Below are 17,504 nucleotides of genomic sequence, written 5' to 3'. Positions count from 1 at the left end.
TTTGTGTGCTGACATCTTTAATTCTTAAATTTATATTTTGTTTTAAACGTAAGTGAAATGTTGAGAGTCACTAATATAATACATTTCCTTGGCTATTTAACTGGAAAAAATATGGATGTTATTAATCACCCAAACAAAGTTTTATTTGGAAAAGTAGGGGCTTCCAGAATGCGCTTTTATAAGGTAACTGGTAGGCTTAAAAACCTAGTTTTCATCCAACAGTTTTAGAGCTTTTAAGTTCACATTTATCAGTCCATTTTCAGAGCATGCGAGCCCTACCACCATAAAATTAGGTAGGATTAAAAAAAAGTCACCTTAAAAAGTAATTAGAGATCTTTTTTATTTTTGAGTGGACCATAGAGTAAGTGCCCCAAAGTTTTGCTCCATACAATGAAATGTACTGTACCTTCCAGCTATAGACCTGCTTCCAGATAAGTGCTGGTGCCACCACTTACAGCATTAAAAATCATCTGCTATTATTATTTCTAATTCTGGCAATGTATTCTAGATTGGCTCTAGAGCACTGTTATATAACAATTCCCATTTCAAGATTGCAATGAATCTTGATGTGGATGATGGGAAATAAACATTAATGACAATCAAGGGAAGTCTACCATAATGAGGACTACATTAAATGTGGGTAGAATCTATTTCAATTTCTAATTCCTCAATCAGACTTCTTTAGTGAGATGAATGTAACTAAGCCTCCCTAGGGAATCTTCTTTACTAGAACCCCATTGATAGCTGGCAGGTGGTGCCAATTACCCTATCTCCAGGTGCCCAACATATAAACTCTTAAAACCAGCTCACATGGGTATCTAGCTGAGCTTTTCAAGGACTAGATATAAATGTTATAATAGTTTTCCAATAGCTGAAGAGCTATTTTAAATCTTTTAGATACAAATCATTCAATTCTATTTCAAATTTTAAGAAGTGCTCTTTTATGTGGATCAAAAAATGAGTAATAAAATAGTTTGCTCTCAGTCTTCTATTTCTGTCTCTTGGTAAAGCTATGATTAACAGAAATAGGGGGAAAAGTTTTTGGTTGGTTAGATTCTGAATCTGTCACTATCAAGTACAGATGGATAATGTATAATGAAATCCTCACTTTTCAGGGCTATGTTATTATTATGCCTGTTCCTTGAAATTTCACTGTTTAACTGTTTCCCACCCCCCAATTGCCTTAAATAAAAAAATCATGTACTTCTAGATACGATTTCAAGTCGCAGATTCTTTTAAATGAATTAACAATTAAGAAATATCTTTTCTTTGTTTCCTTTAATCATGGTGACTATTAAAGATGTGATGGACACTTGAGGGGTTTGATAGTCTAGGCATGCTTATTGCCTTAATTTTCCATAGTAAGGCTATTTCACGTACCCAGATCTTAACTCCTGGGAGGATGGAGCTAGGCAGTGAGTTAGAACTCTCATTCAAATTGAAATCAAGAGTAAGGGATAGTTGTGAATCTGATAAATCTATATTTAAATTAATTTTACCCACAATACCTATAGTTGGTGATGTGGAAAGCAAGTTTTCCTTAGCATCATTGTTCCCTCCCCACCACCAAATGTCGATTTCTCTAAATTGTGACACTTGACTATTAATGGAGGTGCTACAAGACTGAAAAGAAGAGGTTCTTTTTAGGCATTTTTTAATAATATATTTTGTCATTTTCAGCTATGTGAAGAGATCTCTGTTTAGTGACAGCAAAGGTGTGGAGACAAAGGGTGCTTCTGTTGTGGATGGGCTAAAGATCATATTTACCCTGGCAAGAGCTCTCTGTTACAAACCTATTACCCAGACCTCAGAATCCGTTCCTCAAGGCATATTGGATTCTTACCAGCCAGTTGATATGCAAGTGCTGCCAGAAAGACCAAGGGTTGCCCAATAAAATCAACACAACAACATAAATGTTTAAACGAACAATACAATGAAATAGAATAACATCAATAATAGAAACAAAATAAAAAGGTAACATATATCATGACTACATAAAAACAAACTGAATAAAGTAAACATTTCCATCTTACCAAGTGGCCAGTACCCTTTGACTTCCATCTGCCTCCCAGACCAGCAGCAGTTTATAGAGGGGAAGGATTCAGTTCTTCACCCAGAGGGAAACAGTTCCTCTGATGGTGTTTCAGCCAGACTCTTCTCTCCAGGTCTGCAGCCCTATTGGTTATAAAGGTGACTAATGTTATATTTTTTTCTTATGGCCTCTAGTGTAGTACAAGGAGAGAGAATTTAGGCTATATATGAGGACAATCTTTCCAGCTTTAAGGATAGTAAAGCACTGGAGTAAACTAACTAATTTAAGCAGGCTGTGGGATCTCTATCATTGATGGTCAAGAACAGATAGACAAATGGTTTTGGCATTCTTATCCTACATCAGTGGAGGGGGATAGTCTGAATAGTTGCTTTTATGTAGTGAACCAGTGATCTGTCATAACTTTTGGGGAATAATGTATCCAAATCTGAAACCTGTGGTTTCAAGCTGCCTCTAGTATTTAAATACAAGAACCACTAATGATCTGATCAGCTGGAGGTGTTAAACACTCTGGCAAGGTGATAAAAACTCAATATCTTATAAATGTATGTCAATGAGTAGGTGAATAGCAGAACTGGTACAAATGCACCTCTTCTTCTGTGCAACTCTAGCACTTTGTACATGAAAATTAGGTGCCTGATTCTGTTCGCATTGCCATTTGAGTCATAGACTGTAAAAAGAAAAAAGGATGAAAACCCTACCACTGCCTTATATGGCTATATAACTAATTAAATTAAATGCTATTTAATACTTGTCTCCAATTTATAATGCCAGTGGTTACAAAAAAAGGGAGAAAATGTCTCCTTGCTGTAATTGCTAAAATTGTGAGCTAAAAATAGTGGTGATGTTAAAGTCCATTAGTATATAGCTGTGCTTTACATATGCTCAAGTGCTGCTTCAGAATTGTAAATGGAATATCTACATGAAGAACAAAAATCAAAGGCGGGGTTGGACAAAGGAGCAGGCATGCTGCTGGGGGCTGCCAGGACCCATGTATTGAAGCCACATTTTCTCACAAAACCTTGGGCTCTAATTGCAGATCCACATCCCTTTACCCCTCTGTGCTACCACTAACCGATCTTGATGGGTAGGGGTGGAGTTCAGTTTTTCACACCAAACTATGAGCAAATTGTAGGAAATATCACCAATGCATACTGTCCACAAGGAAGTTGATAATTAGAAGTTGCTAAAACTGGAATTTTCATCCCGCAGAGTATTCTAAGATTTAAAATTTTCTTCCTAGATTGGGATAAAAAGTCAAAATCTTGGAATCTTTTTAAATGAAACATTTTGCTTTGACTATTAAAACTTTATTTTGAGGAGGTGAAAATGTTGCATTTCAACTACTACATGCAAAATAATTTATAATTTAGACACTGAAATTAAAAGTTCCACAATTTTCCCTTTGAAAACCTTAATGAAATTGAAATGTTTCTAGAAATATTTAACCTCACTGAATGAGGATTTTTGAATATGGAAACTATTCTTTCAGAAAGAATTAAACCAGTTTTATTAACAATTGTGCCATACTATTACCTACCTGGTTGTAATCTTTTCAGAAAGGTCTTAAATGGGCAGAGCTTCTCAGAACTTGACTCATATCAGAACTCAACTGATTTCAGAGGAAAGTTCAATATTTTTAAAATTTGCTTTCACTTCAGCTTGGAGCAAAAGATATGTGTTCAACATTTCTAAAGAGAAAGAACTTTAGGACATTTGTATTAAAAATTTGGAATTTTTTGTTTTTAATTTGTTCATTTTAAACATGTTTTTACATTATTTCAAGACATGCCAGTAGTGTGTTACATGCACTCCAGCCACTGACACATCACGCTATGTCATGAGTTGAATATTCTTTTTCTTATTTTTTTTTTAAACATGAAATGCAGCTGCTCCTTATTTCTGATCTCAACATCTTTTCTTTGTTTTTAGATCAAAGTGCCTCCAGCCTGTGTCCTAATGAAATGGCTGACCATTTTATTAGGATAGAAAAAGCAGAGACTTTGATCTACAAATGAAGATAAAATGTTGCGATCAGAAATAAGGAGCAGCTGCTCTTTGTGATTTAAAAAAATAAAAACTGAGCTATCATATGCCATATTACACATGGCATGACATAAAATGCAGTATAAATTATCTAAAAATGAAGAAAAATCCATAAGATAAAATTCAAAATCCTTTTTCTTCGAAATAGAATATTCTTAATTTCAAAATATTTTCCCATTGGGAATTTTCTTCAAAATCAGTATGCTTTTGCAAAAAACAAAAAACAAACAAAAGGCAGACAGGTATTTATTGTAACAGCTTTTCCGGTTGAACATCTGTTATGAACATTTTCTGACCATTTTGTTTACAAGTCTTGTCATAAGTCTATAGAATTTGGGTACTTCAGAACCAAAGTTAACTTTAAAAATTCCACCCCGTGTTCATAGTGCCACACTTCCTTAAGAGATCTGCTTTGCTGGGACCAGAACAAAGGCAATACAGTTGCTTTATGCGTGACACAATCTATGTGACCATCAGAGCAGATCCTTAAAATGTGGAGAAGCTACAGGAATTTCCCCTAAGTAAGATTCCTTTATCCAGTCTTTCTTGAGCCCGTATGTGTTTAACATTAACATCTGCAGTTGCGATAGTGGCTTGGATGGTTCAGTGTTCATGGAGAATAAAGATGCTGTGAAATGAGTAGTCAGTTATAGCAGCATTCTTCTCTTGCTCTGTATACCTAAATGTTCAGCACTGCCTATAACAAGGCTGTCATGCAGAGACCACCTTTGAGTGACAGGCAAGAAGCATTAATTATTACCTATGGGTTCCAGCAGTGCATTTTGCTAGGTATTTAATATGAATTATTCACCGGGATTTGGACAGATATGCCCTCCCTGCCTAGCTTTTCTTTGTCTCTAGTTCCAATCTAGATGTACAGGGGAAAATATTGTGACTTACTCTCTTCACAGAAAACATACCAGCTGTCAAATCTGAAACGTTTGTCAAGATTTGGGGATATAGTGTCCTGCCCCTAGTGCACTTTCATGCTTTGAACTGTCATCTAGTCTACTCAAAGACAAATTTTCCTATATGCCAATGTGAGTGCACAAATCCTGGTCAGCTTCATCTGTTTTTTTGGTGATGGGAATGACTAAAGCTATGGGTAATTCATTCGAGTCCTTAGTATGAATCACCTGTATATTGTTAACCATGCCTCAGGTAGATCTCACCAGAAACTCTTTTGCAGTATTTTGATGAATACAAAAAATGTTTTAGGCAAAGATTTCCATGGAAATTTCAACTTTAGGTAAAAAAAAAATAGACTCCTCCTCTGCCACAGCAAAAGTCACATCTAGAAATACCTGGATGAGAACATGCTTCTGCACTGGAGCATGGGAAAATCATAAGTCTTGTTCTACTCTCTAAGCTGTGCTCCCAGGACTGAAATTTCCATGCTGTAGCATAGTTTCTCTTTGGTGAGCCATCATGCCGCACCCTGGGAGATGAAGCCCACATAGGAGAATGGGAATATGAGGCACCTAAATAACAACTTGCACAACAGGTAATGTGATGGCATAACTAAACTGAAATATTTTGGGGTTTAACTGCTAACATTTTTCAACACAGTCATCTCTCTCCCACAAAAAAACCCGACCTATTTAATTGAGAACACATTTACATCAAGAAATGGTATGAACAACATTTCTGACCAGACCTAGCCTGAGGTACCATAGTACTGAACACCAAAACATGCTTAACTATTTGCTTAAATTGGCACTTAAAGCAGGTATTTTCCTTACATATCAAGCAGGTATTTAGCAGCTACAGTGGATATATGTCTGTGTATCCAAGGGCTAAAGTAAGCAGGTATGGCAGGAATGGCAGGGAGGGGAAATGTAGCTCATGTCCCTATATTAAAAGCTCCCATTCTTCCTGTTGTGTGGGGAGAGCAGCACTCTTCTTGTTCAAGCTACAGTAACCATTTTTAGAGAGGAAGACTTATAGAGAGGAAGACTTATAGAGAATAAGACTTATAGAGAGGAAGCCTATAATTTGCATGCCCACCTGAAAGTCAGGCCCAGTCTGTCCCTCTCTCTGTTTTGTAAGGCAACTAAGTATTTTGGCTGCTAACTATGCTGTGACTAATCTCCCTTCCTTCCTTACTGTAACTGTAATCTGAAATAACAGCAATAATGGGAATAAAATGTACATGCCCTTTGTTTGGCAGCAGCCAAATCCTTTACTACTGAGCTTTGAGGAGAAGCTTAGCCTCTGCCTGAACCCAGTCCTTACAACTTTAGAACAGTGCATGCGATGTACAGAATATTTTGATCTGTAAATGTGTGTTTGCGCACCCACACATGCACGATCCCAGCTCCACTAGGTGTTCCTTGCTAATCTCCTTCCCTTTAAAGCCTAATGTCTTTTACATGACAAACGATGCAATTAGGAACCACCATAATACTCTTTGTAGTGGAAACTGGAGCCTGTCTTGAGAAGGTGCATTGGAAGCAGAAGAAAAGAGATGGCAGAGAACCTGCTTTCTTCTAAAGTATGTCTTACTCAGTACCCATGTGGTTATAGACCAGGCAATTATTTGGGCCAGAGAGCCACACAGGGAGTTTTGATGAGCTGTTGCAGGTGAGGTAAGCACACCCTATCTGCCACATGCAACAACTCACCACAAATCCCTATGGGGCTTTGGATGAATGAGGAGCAGTGTTTGGGAGCAGGATGAGCAGACAAGGCCAGGCTCATGGGGCGGTAACAGCTTGGGGCCAGAGCCCAGGCTGAGCTGCAATCTGCTCCCTGTACACCCTGCCCTGTGGCAGGGGTGTGTATGTGTGTGTATGGGTGTCTGTTGCGGGATGGGGTGGGGTGGGCTGCCAGGGTGCTAAATCCTGGGAGCCAGCCGAGGGTGAGGGGAGGAAGTGGGAGGTAGGAGGCATGTGCAGCAGAGCTCACCCTGGTGTCACAGTCCACAGTTGCCTCCACCGCACTCTGCATGGGGTCATGCCCTACCTGGGGCAGCCCATGCCTGCTGGCCCAGTCCCATCCCCAGCTAGTGTGCAGCTTCTGGCAGGGCTGTTCCCAGTGTGGCTGCAGCCAGCTGCGTGCTGCTCTGTTCCCCTTGCTTCCAACAGGAGCCACCTGGCTGAAGCTTCCCCCCCTGCCTCCCCACCCAGAGCAGTCCAGCCTGGGCAGCAACAGGAGGAGGAGCTGCTGCTGGAGGCGAAGGGAGCAGAAAAGGACCTGGGGATTACAGTGGACAATAAGATGGATATGAGTCAGCAGTGTGCCCTTGTTGCCAAGAAGGCTAACAGTATACTGGGCTGTATTAGTAGGAGCATTGCCAGCAGATTGAAGGAAATAATTATTCCCCTCTATTCTGTCACATCTAGAGTACCATGTCCAGTTCCTGCCCCCCACCCCCGACTATAGAAAGGACGTGGACAAGTTGAAGAGAGTCCAGCAGAGACCAACAGAAATGGTTCTAGGGCTGGGACACATGACTTCTGAGGACAGACTGAGGAACTGGGCTTATTTAGTCTGCAGAAGAGAAGGCTGAGAGGGGATTTAATAGCAGCCTTCAACTCCCTGAAGGGTGGTTCCAAAGAGGATGGAGGTAGACTGTTCTCAGTGGTGACATGACAGGACAAGGAGCAATGGTCTCAAGTTGCAGCAAGGCAAGTTTAGGATGGACATGAGGAAAAGCTTTCTCACCAGGAGGGTTGGTGAAGTTCTGGAATGGGTTACTTAGAGAGGTGGTGGAATCTCCATCCTTGGAGGTTTTTAAGGCCTGGCTTGAATGATCTAGTTGGGGATGGTGCTGCTTTTAGCAGGGGGTTGGACTAGATGACATCTTGAAGTCCCTTCCAACCCTAATTTCTCTATGATTCTGTGATTAAGAGCAGCACCCAGCTGGCTGCAGCTGCACTGGGAAGAGCTCTGCTGGAAGCTGTGTGGGCTGGTGGGGCTGTTCTGCTTCTGTCGCATCCAGCAATGCCTCTTCCTGCTCCTGCTGCTGCTGCGCTGCTCCAGGTGGGCAGGGCAAAGCCTCAGCCAGGCTGCTCCTGCCCCAGAACACAGGACTTTGACTTTAGCTACCAGCTGCCTTCCACCTGCTCTGCCTGCCCGCACTGAAAGGCAGCTGGGAGTTGGGACAGCTCCCCCTGCCCACCTGGAGCAGCACAGCAGAGGCAGGAGCAGGAGAAGGAGCCACAGCTGGAGGCAAGAGGAGCAGAATGCCCCCACTGGCCCAGGCCCCAGCCAGCCCATGCAGCTTTCAGTGGGGCTGTTCCAGGTAATAGTCAGCTGGGTGCTGCTCTGCTCCCCTCACCTCCTGTGGTGGCCCGCTCCTGCCCCTGCCGCACCACTCAGGGCAGGCAGGCAGAGGGGAAGCTTCACTTGGTGGCAACTGCTGGAGGTGAGGGGAGCCAGAGCAGCACTGAGAACAGCCTTGCTGAAAACTGCGCATGCTGGTTGGAGCTGGGGCTGGCCAGCACAGGTGGGAACATTGCACAGGCTGCACTGGCAGGAGCTGGTACCACTCAGCCCCTGTGTGGAGCACCACGAGGGCAGCCATGGGTTGGATTTGGTCAGTTGGTAGAATGGATCCAAACCGTAGGCTATATTTTGCCCACTCCTCCTATAGACAGAACCCTTCCTGAAGCCTTTGGCAGGGAGTAGATTTATACATCTTGTATCCCTGTTGGAGCAAAGATTACAATTAGGGTGAATGTTTCCCTGCACAGGTGCTGCTACCGGTACTGTATTTCTATTTCCCCTAGCTCCCCTGGTAAGCATGTCAGGTCAGAAAGGCTCTTGAATTCTATATTTGTCCCAACTCCAGAGCCTAGTAAGTCCCAGGTTCCAGAATCCTGGTTTATGAATAATAAGGACAAGTGAGTGTGTCTCAAAAGAGAAGCAAAGACAGGAATGTCTGGAAGGGAGGCTGACTTTATCCCATGTGCAATTGCCCATGTGCAATCAGCAGAGGTGCTCACATGGTTGGTATAATGCACAGGGACACATTTCCACAAGGCTTTTAACTCTGGAATTGAATTTATATCCCCTCTCCCAGTGTCCTGGCTTGGTCCAAAATAGCCCACCAAACATGCTATTATGTTTTGTTTTGTTCCTCCCTCCCAAGAGCATTTGGGAAGGGTCTGACTAATGAGAGGGAAGGTTGTTCTTGATTTAATTTCAGCTGGATTTTGTTGGGTGTGAGGCTGCTTGGGGTTTGGATAACTCTGTATGTGTGTTTTAAATAATGGCAGTGAGCCCAGAGTTTTTGGAGAAGTGCCTCCTTGTTATTGTAGAAATCTAAGGAAATAAATAGCAAATAAATAACTCTAGCATGCAATCTCCACTCGTTATTTCTTTTCTTGGCTTATTAGTCTTTATATTTGAACTTTACCCCATAACTATGGTAATTTACAACCCATTCAGGCAATTCTATAATGGCAGTCCTCGGAAATGAATCAATAAGACGTTTAATCTGTGATGGTGCCAAAAGATATGCATCTTCATTTTGGAGGCTCTCTGTCTTCCTTGCACAACGTTTCCAACATAGCTGGAAGTTTCTAGTGCTTCTGGAAGCTGACACAAATAAGAGAAACCAAGTCCAGGCTGTTTTTCTTCCTGAAGTCGGTGCTTAAATTTGTGGGTAGGAGTATCTAGCTGGTGATGAAGCACACCCACATGTCACTGCTGTTGTGTGCCGGTAAAAGTAGGGGTGGAAGAAGTGCAAAAACTGAGAGGGTTGGATCACACTGTCAGTTATTTTTTTCCCCTTAGTTTGAGCACTGCCTGGAATTGCAAGCCTAAACACATCTGCGTCCATCACGTTGCTCAAAGTAGTAATTAATGAGTGTACAGTATTCCTAAATACAAAACTTGACATGTAAGGAAAATGTTGATGTTGGGATATCATGTTCTTGCCATGCCAAAGTGGCCCCAAACCTTTTAGGCTAAGTACAGACAGTCAAAGATCCCAAGGCTGAATTGATTCAGTCTTTACAGGTTAGTCTAAACTGCACAGAATAACTTGAAACAAGTGAACAGACATTTAGGAAAAGCAGTCACATGCCTGTAGTGGCTCAGGCCGGAAGCTGGGGGTAGGGGGCATGACTGGAGTATGGCTCTCTGGCTATGTGTTTAGTTCCTCTTCTTTCTGCCCCTGAGGTCTCTCGGATTTGCAGTCCAGAATTACAGCAGTAGAACTCTGCAAGCTTGCTCATCACTTCCTCTTTCTGCTTCCAGGTGCCTCTGTGATTTTGTAATCCATAGTTTGAGCAGGGGAAGGGGTGTTTAACTCCTCTCCCTGGCCCCAGACCCCTGCTGGAGTTTGCCTGGGGAGGGAAGCCCTCCCTCCCTCTGTATAATGGGCTGTATCCCCAGCTGGGCTTGCCCCCACCCTCCTATCAGCCAGCCCTTACTGCTCCAGTGAGGGAGCAGAGGGCTGGGGCCAGTCCTGCTCTCTGGAGCGGACAGCACAGCACAGCCCAGGGCTGGAAAACATGCTAGGATGCTGGGGAACTGCAATTTAACTTGAACCACGAAGAGGTCTGGGGCAGAAGTTTCATAAGCCAGTTTGACCCAAATCAGCTAAGTCTGATGCTAACTTCAAACAGATTTATCTTAAACCAGTTTCAACCATTTTGAAATTGGTTTATGTGCACTGAGTTTCTATTCCGTTGCAGGTTTAAACAAGTTTTTAATCACTTAAACTGGGTTGTGTGTAACTTCTGTCCCTAGCCTTGGTGGGATTCCTTCCATGAGTAGAGCAGAACATCTCTGACCCTGTGATGGGTGCGGTACACAATTTTAGTTTTTCATTTCCTCTTTCATAGACAGCTCATGTACGTTCATATATGTATAAAGTCTGTCATACTTTATAATAATCCATGCAATGATTAACTTAGCAGTGACTAAGCAAATCATTTTAAACACATTTTCATAAATAAATCTGCTTGGGCTTAATGGCTAGTACTCATCTGGGTCAGTCTTTCCAAAGTGGAGCAAATACTAACTCGATCTAAAATTTTAAGTAAGAAAAACTGGATTGAGTTAGAGCACAGAGGGAACAATTCTTATGGTAATGAAATCAGTACAAGTTAAAAATCACAGGTTAATTAAACCATCTCCATACCAATATTAATGTCTATACCTTAAGGGACTAAAACTGGATTTTTAAAGCCTAGGTAACTAGGATTTTTAAAGCCTGTTATACTCTGTTTTAGTTTTTGCAAGTCTCTGATCTTGGATGGAGAAATTGGAAGGAGTTGTTTCATTGCTTTTATTATTACTTATGTAAGTAAATGTCATAGTCTGTTGCTTGTATGCATTAGACTGAAACATTTGGGTTGCATACAGGACAGGGGAATGTATGTATTATGTTTGTTTTGAAGCATGTTCCTATCAGAATTATCTTCTCCCTTCCAAACAAAGCCACAGTCCACCTTTCTGCTGTACAGCACTGTGCCTAGACTTCTGGCAGCCCGGGGCAAACTTTTAGTATTGGGCCCCCCTTCACCAGAGATGATGATAATTATTATTTTCACCATTTTCAGGCCTCCTTTCTGTCCAGGGCCTGGTCGGCTGCCCAGTTCACCCATGCCTGTGTCCGGCCCTGCTGCTAGAGATAAGTTGCACAACAATTTTATTTACACAATGTCTCTATATATATCTATATAGATCCACAGTGGTTTGGAGAGCAGCATCTTCAATTTCATCTATGTTTAGGAGTAAGTAGAAGCCAAAGACGTGCTCATAAACACACAGGGCTCTGACAGATGTGCAGCTCCCCATTTTAACTCATGGCATTTACAGAAAGTGCCATGAGTTAGTGAACCTCCCTATGACTCGACAGATGTTTGCTGTTGGGTGGAGGGGGGACTCCAATTCACCCATCTCCACTCTAGCTTAGTCTGGGCAAACCCCAGCATGCAGCTCCCTTCTCCCACCTCTCTTCCTGGAGACAGCCCTGATCGCATGCAGGGACAGACAGAAGTTAATGAAGGCAGTCCACTGTGGAGTGCCCTCCTATGAACCTTCATTACATGAGGGTTAATTTTGTCATGTGATCAGGCACTTTTAAAGTGCTCTGTAGCCTTGTATTTTTGTCAGGTCACAGCTGTAAAGTGTTTTCAAGGGGCTGATCATGTGCCAAATGTCACTTCTGACAGCACTCACACAGACATATCTACTTGCTTTGCTCAGGACAGTAAGTATATGCAGGATTAATCTTCAACATAGCCACTGAAATGATCCTGCACGTGTAGATACTGCTAGAAATGGTGATGCCATTGCCACACCAATGTATTTTCAGAAGAGAAAATGCAGAGAGGAAACTACCATGAAGCAGAGACAGACTGTGTGACTGTCTTAGTTGTGAGTCATGTGGTAATGTGGAATACAGAGCAAGAAAACCTTTATGACAACTCTTGTGAAAACAGTTTCTTCAGTTAACTCCTGAAAATTAAGTAAATGGGCAGGACGTATTGCATGCCTAGATGTTTGTGTAGGTGGTCTGTTGGGTAGTGCATGGAACTGAGAAGCTGGAGACCTGCGTTCTGTTCTTTGCTCTGCCAGAAACTTGCTTGGGCAAACTACGTAAGGTTAAATCTGTAAAGAGTTCTTGAAGTTAAGGTTGCAACATTCATTTTTAGGCTCTCAGCCATCCCTGGGAATGCACAAGCCTGAATTATATATATGCCAATGCTCCTTATATGTTGTATGTATAGGAAGATTTAGGCATGTAATAATAAGATCCACAAAAAAGCAGCATGCTGGACAGTAAACTGCCTAAGCTAACCAGTAGGAAATGCCAAAGGGTAGGGTGGGAGGTAGTGGGGTATGGGACATCTGCTCCAGGCCTTGCTCTCGGCTGCAGGGAGAGGTTATTTCTAACTAGAACTTACAACCCTGAACTCTCTCCTGGAGTTAAATACCCTACACTTTCTCACAAAAATAAGGGAGGAGGAGGAAGTGCTGTCCCCTTTTCAAGCCAATGTTTCACTGGTTAGTGCACTCACCTAGGATGTGGGTTATCCTGATTCAATTCCCATTCTATGCCTAAGATTATGGGCAAAAGGTGAAAAGTTCTCCCAACCTTTTCTTTATAGAAACTGTTCCACTTTGTCTGGAAGAATTCAATAATCACAGGACACAGCACTCCTCTTCTACCTTACCTTCTCCCTCTCCCCCCCGCCCCTTCTAGAACATATGTATAAACACCTAGAGAGCACAAAAGAGGGAGTATGATTCTGTAGCCTGCTGACTACGGTGCTCACTTGGGAACAGGTCATCTGCCTGACAGCCCTTGTCCAACATTTAGTGGATTAGCTATTGTCCTCAAGTTTTGCCTCTCAGGTGACTGCCCTGATCTTTACAGCCATGCTCAATCCCTCTGGCGCTCTCTCCCATTACTTTTCTGTACAATATGGAACAGCTTCAGGGAGAAGGGTGGACATATGTATTAACAATAATCATGTTTATTTTGTAGTGCTTGTTGCCCAAGTAATACTGAGGCCACATGGTCAAAATCTTTGTAATGAGATTAAACAGCCATCCCATTTTCCTCTTTCATAGGAATGCATTTCCCCACAGCCTGTAAACTGAAGTCTACACCCAGTTTTTGGTGGTTAATTCTTATGGACCAATTCATTTCTATTCTTGAAGATAAGAGTTTATAACAGAAACACCAACAGACTTCGGACTGAACCAGTACTAGCAGACCTAGACTGTTCCACTAAAGCACGGTTGCCAGTATAAACTTTTTGCCTATTAAGGTTTTTGCTAGGCTTGTCTATTAGGCAGTTGGCATACCTTCAAATTGGATGGAAAATCCCTCAGTAAGTGGAGTTTTTGCCAGCGAACTGCATGCTTGTTTGTTTTCCTTTCTAGTCAAGGATTTTTGTTACCAGGCTGCCAAAATCCTGACCTCAAGAGACCACTTTTGTTTCCCATTGGTGACAGGAAATCAAAATGATCAAAGTCCAAGTAAATTTACTGAGGAAGAATTGTGAGAAGAACCTTAGTGCAAAGGCATTGCTTAATTAGCAGGTACAGAATGCTATGATATGCTGTGTGGGGGGTCGTTCCACTGCAGATATGGACTGCATATTGGCTGTAGCCACAACCCTGGAGCAACCTGTTTTATTTAGGCATGATGCAACAACTGATGTAGGCAGATGGTGTGACATTTTTTTAATTGTAATTTAATGTGATTACTCATTTGCGGTGTGAGCACTTCTTGATGGTTCCTTTACAATTAGCTTTCTTTTTAATGGTGAATTAGCTCACCCCTGGACAGCTGGGCTGTATTCAGAGAGCCAGTTATTCAGAGTTGTTTAAAGAGAAGAGAGAGAGTGAGAGAGAGATGCAGATTATCCAGGAGTCCCCATGGGGATCCTATACTTGAAGAAAACGTTCCCATGATTTTCACAAGCATTTAATTCTGAAACATACCCTTTTCCACACTTAAGGCCAAAACCATTCTGATTTCTAATGCAGGGGTCAAGTTTGACTTGTCCCTCTGACTAGCGAAACCACTCTGTGAAGGGTGCAGCGGTCAGGGATAGATGATTTTTCCCAGGAAAGACTTATGTAGTTACTAAGTCAGTTGTTCTATATACAAGCACAAGCATATATTTATTACTCTTTTCTTCCTCCACTCACTTCTGTTTTTGTTATTTGCTTGTTTGTACCTTTTTCATAAGCCCTTCAGGGACTCATCCCAAAGACCTGGGCCCTGGTACCATTTGAAACTTCTAGCCGATAGGGGACAATAAGTGACAGTTTAAGTCTGAGCTTTCTGTACTTGGGTGTATTTTGGAGACTAGAAAAGTTGTCCTGAGCTCCAGGTCTGGTTTTTTGTTTGTTTGTTTGTTTTGTACAAACTTTTGAATACCACCTTGGCAGGTGGTCAAGATCCTAGCATAAATTCTAACTTCATTGTTGTGAGAGTTGCTGTTTTTCTTGATGTCTCAGTTTCTGGAATCTTGAGTCATTTTTTCCTTCTTGAGTAAGTTTTTAGTGCCCAGGGTTGTGGGGACAGCTAGAGGTAAGGTGGTTTTCTCTTTTGTTTCCATTATTGTTAAATAAAAACTGTTTCCTTCATTTGGCAAACATTTTGAAGAAGCCAGAGAAGCCACAAGGTCAGTTGTCTCCTTTACAGGTCATTTTCATCTCCTGCTTATAGTCACAATGCTGTTATTTGGCAGAAAGGAAATTGCTTTAGCAAAATAAAAGTCCATTATGCTACTGGCCCTGTCAATCATCCAGCTGTGCTGACATTAAAAACATTTGGAGCACTAGAGTAGACAGCTAAGCTTTGCAGTGCTTCCAGTTGGGTTAGATGGTTCCACCTACAATTGATGGCTTGCCTCTGCTAGGGCTCCCATTGCCACCAGCATCAGCAGAGCTGAACCAGTGTCAGTAACTGTGGGAAGCATGTGTGAAATGTTGCTTCCCATGAACAGGACCAAAGCATGCAGCCACTGCAGTTAAATTTGGGTTTCTGAGATACATTAAGGACTTCCCTTCCGGAAAGAAGAGCTAAGAAAGGTTGGCTAGGCTAAGACCACACCCAAAATCTCAGTTAAAAAGTAATTTAAATACTCTTGTAGTTCATGATAGGACCGTAAACCAGGTAAGTTTTGCATGTGCAAGCTTTACATATCGGCATCTCCAACCTCTACTGAGTTAGGCTAATACATATTTAAACATGGCATAAGCAGTCGATACTTTCTATTCAACCTCATGTTTGAGGGGGAAAGATAACAGAGTTGGAGCTAGTCTGGTCTTTAAGCAAAAGTTACATAACTTTCTATGGACAGGGCCAATTCAGCAGCATTGTGCTGCTTCATAAACTCCCTGTAAGAAGCTACATTTTGATTCTGCAGTGTGTAAGCCAGGCTGGAAGCAAGGAGACAAACAAGAACAAAGCTCTGGAGAGCAGGGAGAATGGGAGAGTACACCACAGGGAGCACTGTGCTCTCAAAAGGTGTTTCTAGAAAGTTGTATTCAAAGGGCTTCTCACTTTATAGCAGGAGCAGGCAATTATTTCAGGCAGAGGCCCACTTACCGAGTTTTGGCAAGCTCTCACAGCCCACATGAGTAGCTCCGCCTCTTGACAGATTCCCTACACACTGGTCACCATCTTGGGATTGGAAGTCCTGCCCTCTAACCTCTGACCTTTGCCACTGGAAGTCCCTCCCCTTGCCCTGGAAGTACTCCCTTGGGGAAGAGGGTTTTCCATCTTAGGGGGAAAAAAACCCCAAATTACATACTGAGAAACAAATGCCCATAATAATATATTTTAATTTAATTAATCAATATATTTTTGTCCTGATTTGTGTGCATTCATGGTATATATGCAGAAGTGATTGCGTATGAGGGTTTGTGTGGATGTGGGAACCATGTAGTGCAGAGTGGCCAGCTGGTGGGCAGGCAGGCAGGAAAGTGGGGAAAGCAGTGGGGTGTGGAAGTGAGCGGGAGTGTGGGGCCTGCACCAATATCCTGGGGCCAGTGCCAGCAGGGCAGTAGGAGCGTGGGGCATGGGCTGACAGGGGTCTGTGGAGCCCGGCTGGGCTGCACCAGCAGGGAGAGTAGGGACCTGACCCGGCTCCATAGAGCACCTGCTGGCCAGGACGCCGTGCTCCTGCTGCCCGGCTCTGGGCCCTGCCAGCACTGGCCCCAGGATACTGACACAGGCCTTGCACTCCTGCCCAGCTGCTGTTGGCTCACATGTGCCTGCTTTCTCCCAGTGCCCCAGCCCTGCGGTACAGCCTTGACTCTGTGCACCCTGCAGTTGCCCGCAGGGAATGAGCTGGTGCTCAGCATGGGGGGAAAAGCACGCCCCTCCCCCGCCGTGACTGGCACTTCCTGCTGCAGCCACTCACAGCCCGCGTGGAGCTGTCTTGTCTCTTCTCTTTGTCACCAGCACCCCACAGGGTAGCAGTGGCAATGGAGAGCAGGCACCGGTAGCCCTGCATAGGCTCTGAGCAGCTGCAGCATGGGGCACTGGCCACAGGAAAGGGAGTGGCTCCTTTCCCCCTGCACTAAGTACTAGTTTGTTCCCTGCCACCACTGCTAGCCTGAGCCCTGCACCAGCTCTGGGCTCGCCCATTGGGGCTGAGCCATGACAGCAGCAGTTGGGCAGAAGCTGCTGTTCGGTGTGGGGGAAAGTGGCCCCGCCGCTCACTGCCAGTGGGTAGTGTTTGCTGCAGCTTCCCGCCCAGAGTCTGCAGCATGCTAGGCTGTGGTGTGGCTGCTTCACCGCCGCCTGTGTGCTGCCAAGCAGCTGCTCCACATGGCCACTGCTGCCATGCCGGGCAGCACACAGGTGGTGGTGAAGCAGCTGCACTACAGCCTAGTGTGGCACAAGCTCCAGGCAGGCAGCCACAGCAAACACTGCTCGGTGGCAGCAAGTCGGAGTGCCACTTTCCTCCACTCTGAG

Source organism: Crocodylus porosus, unplaced genomic scaffold, assembly GCF_001723895.1.
Source record: "Crocodylus porosus isolate Cpor-Errol unplaced genomic scaffold, CroPor_comp1, whole genome shotgun sequence".
NCBI lineage: Eukaryota > Metazoa > Chordata > Crocodylia > Crocodylidae > Crocodylus > Crocodylus porosus.
Note: the sequence above shows the minus strand (reverse complement) of the source record.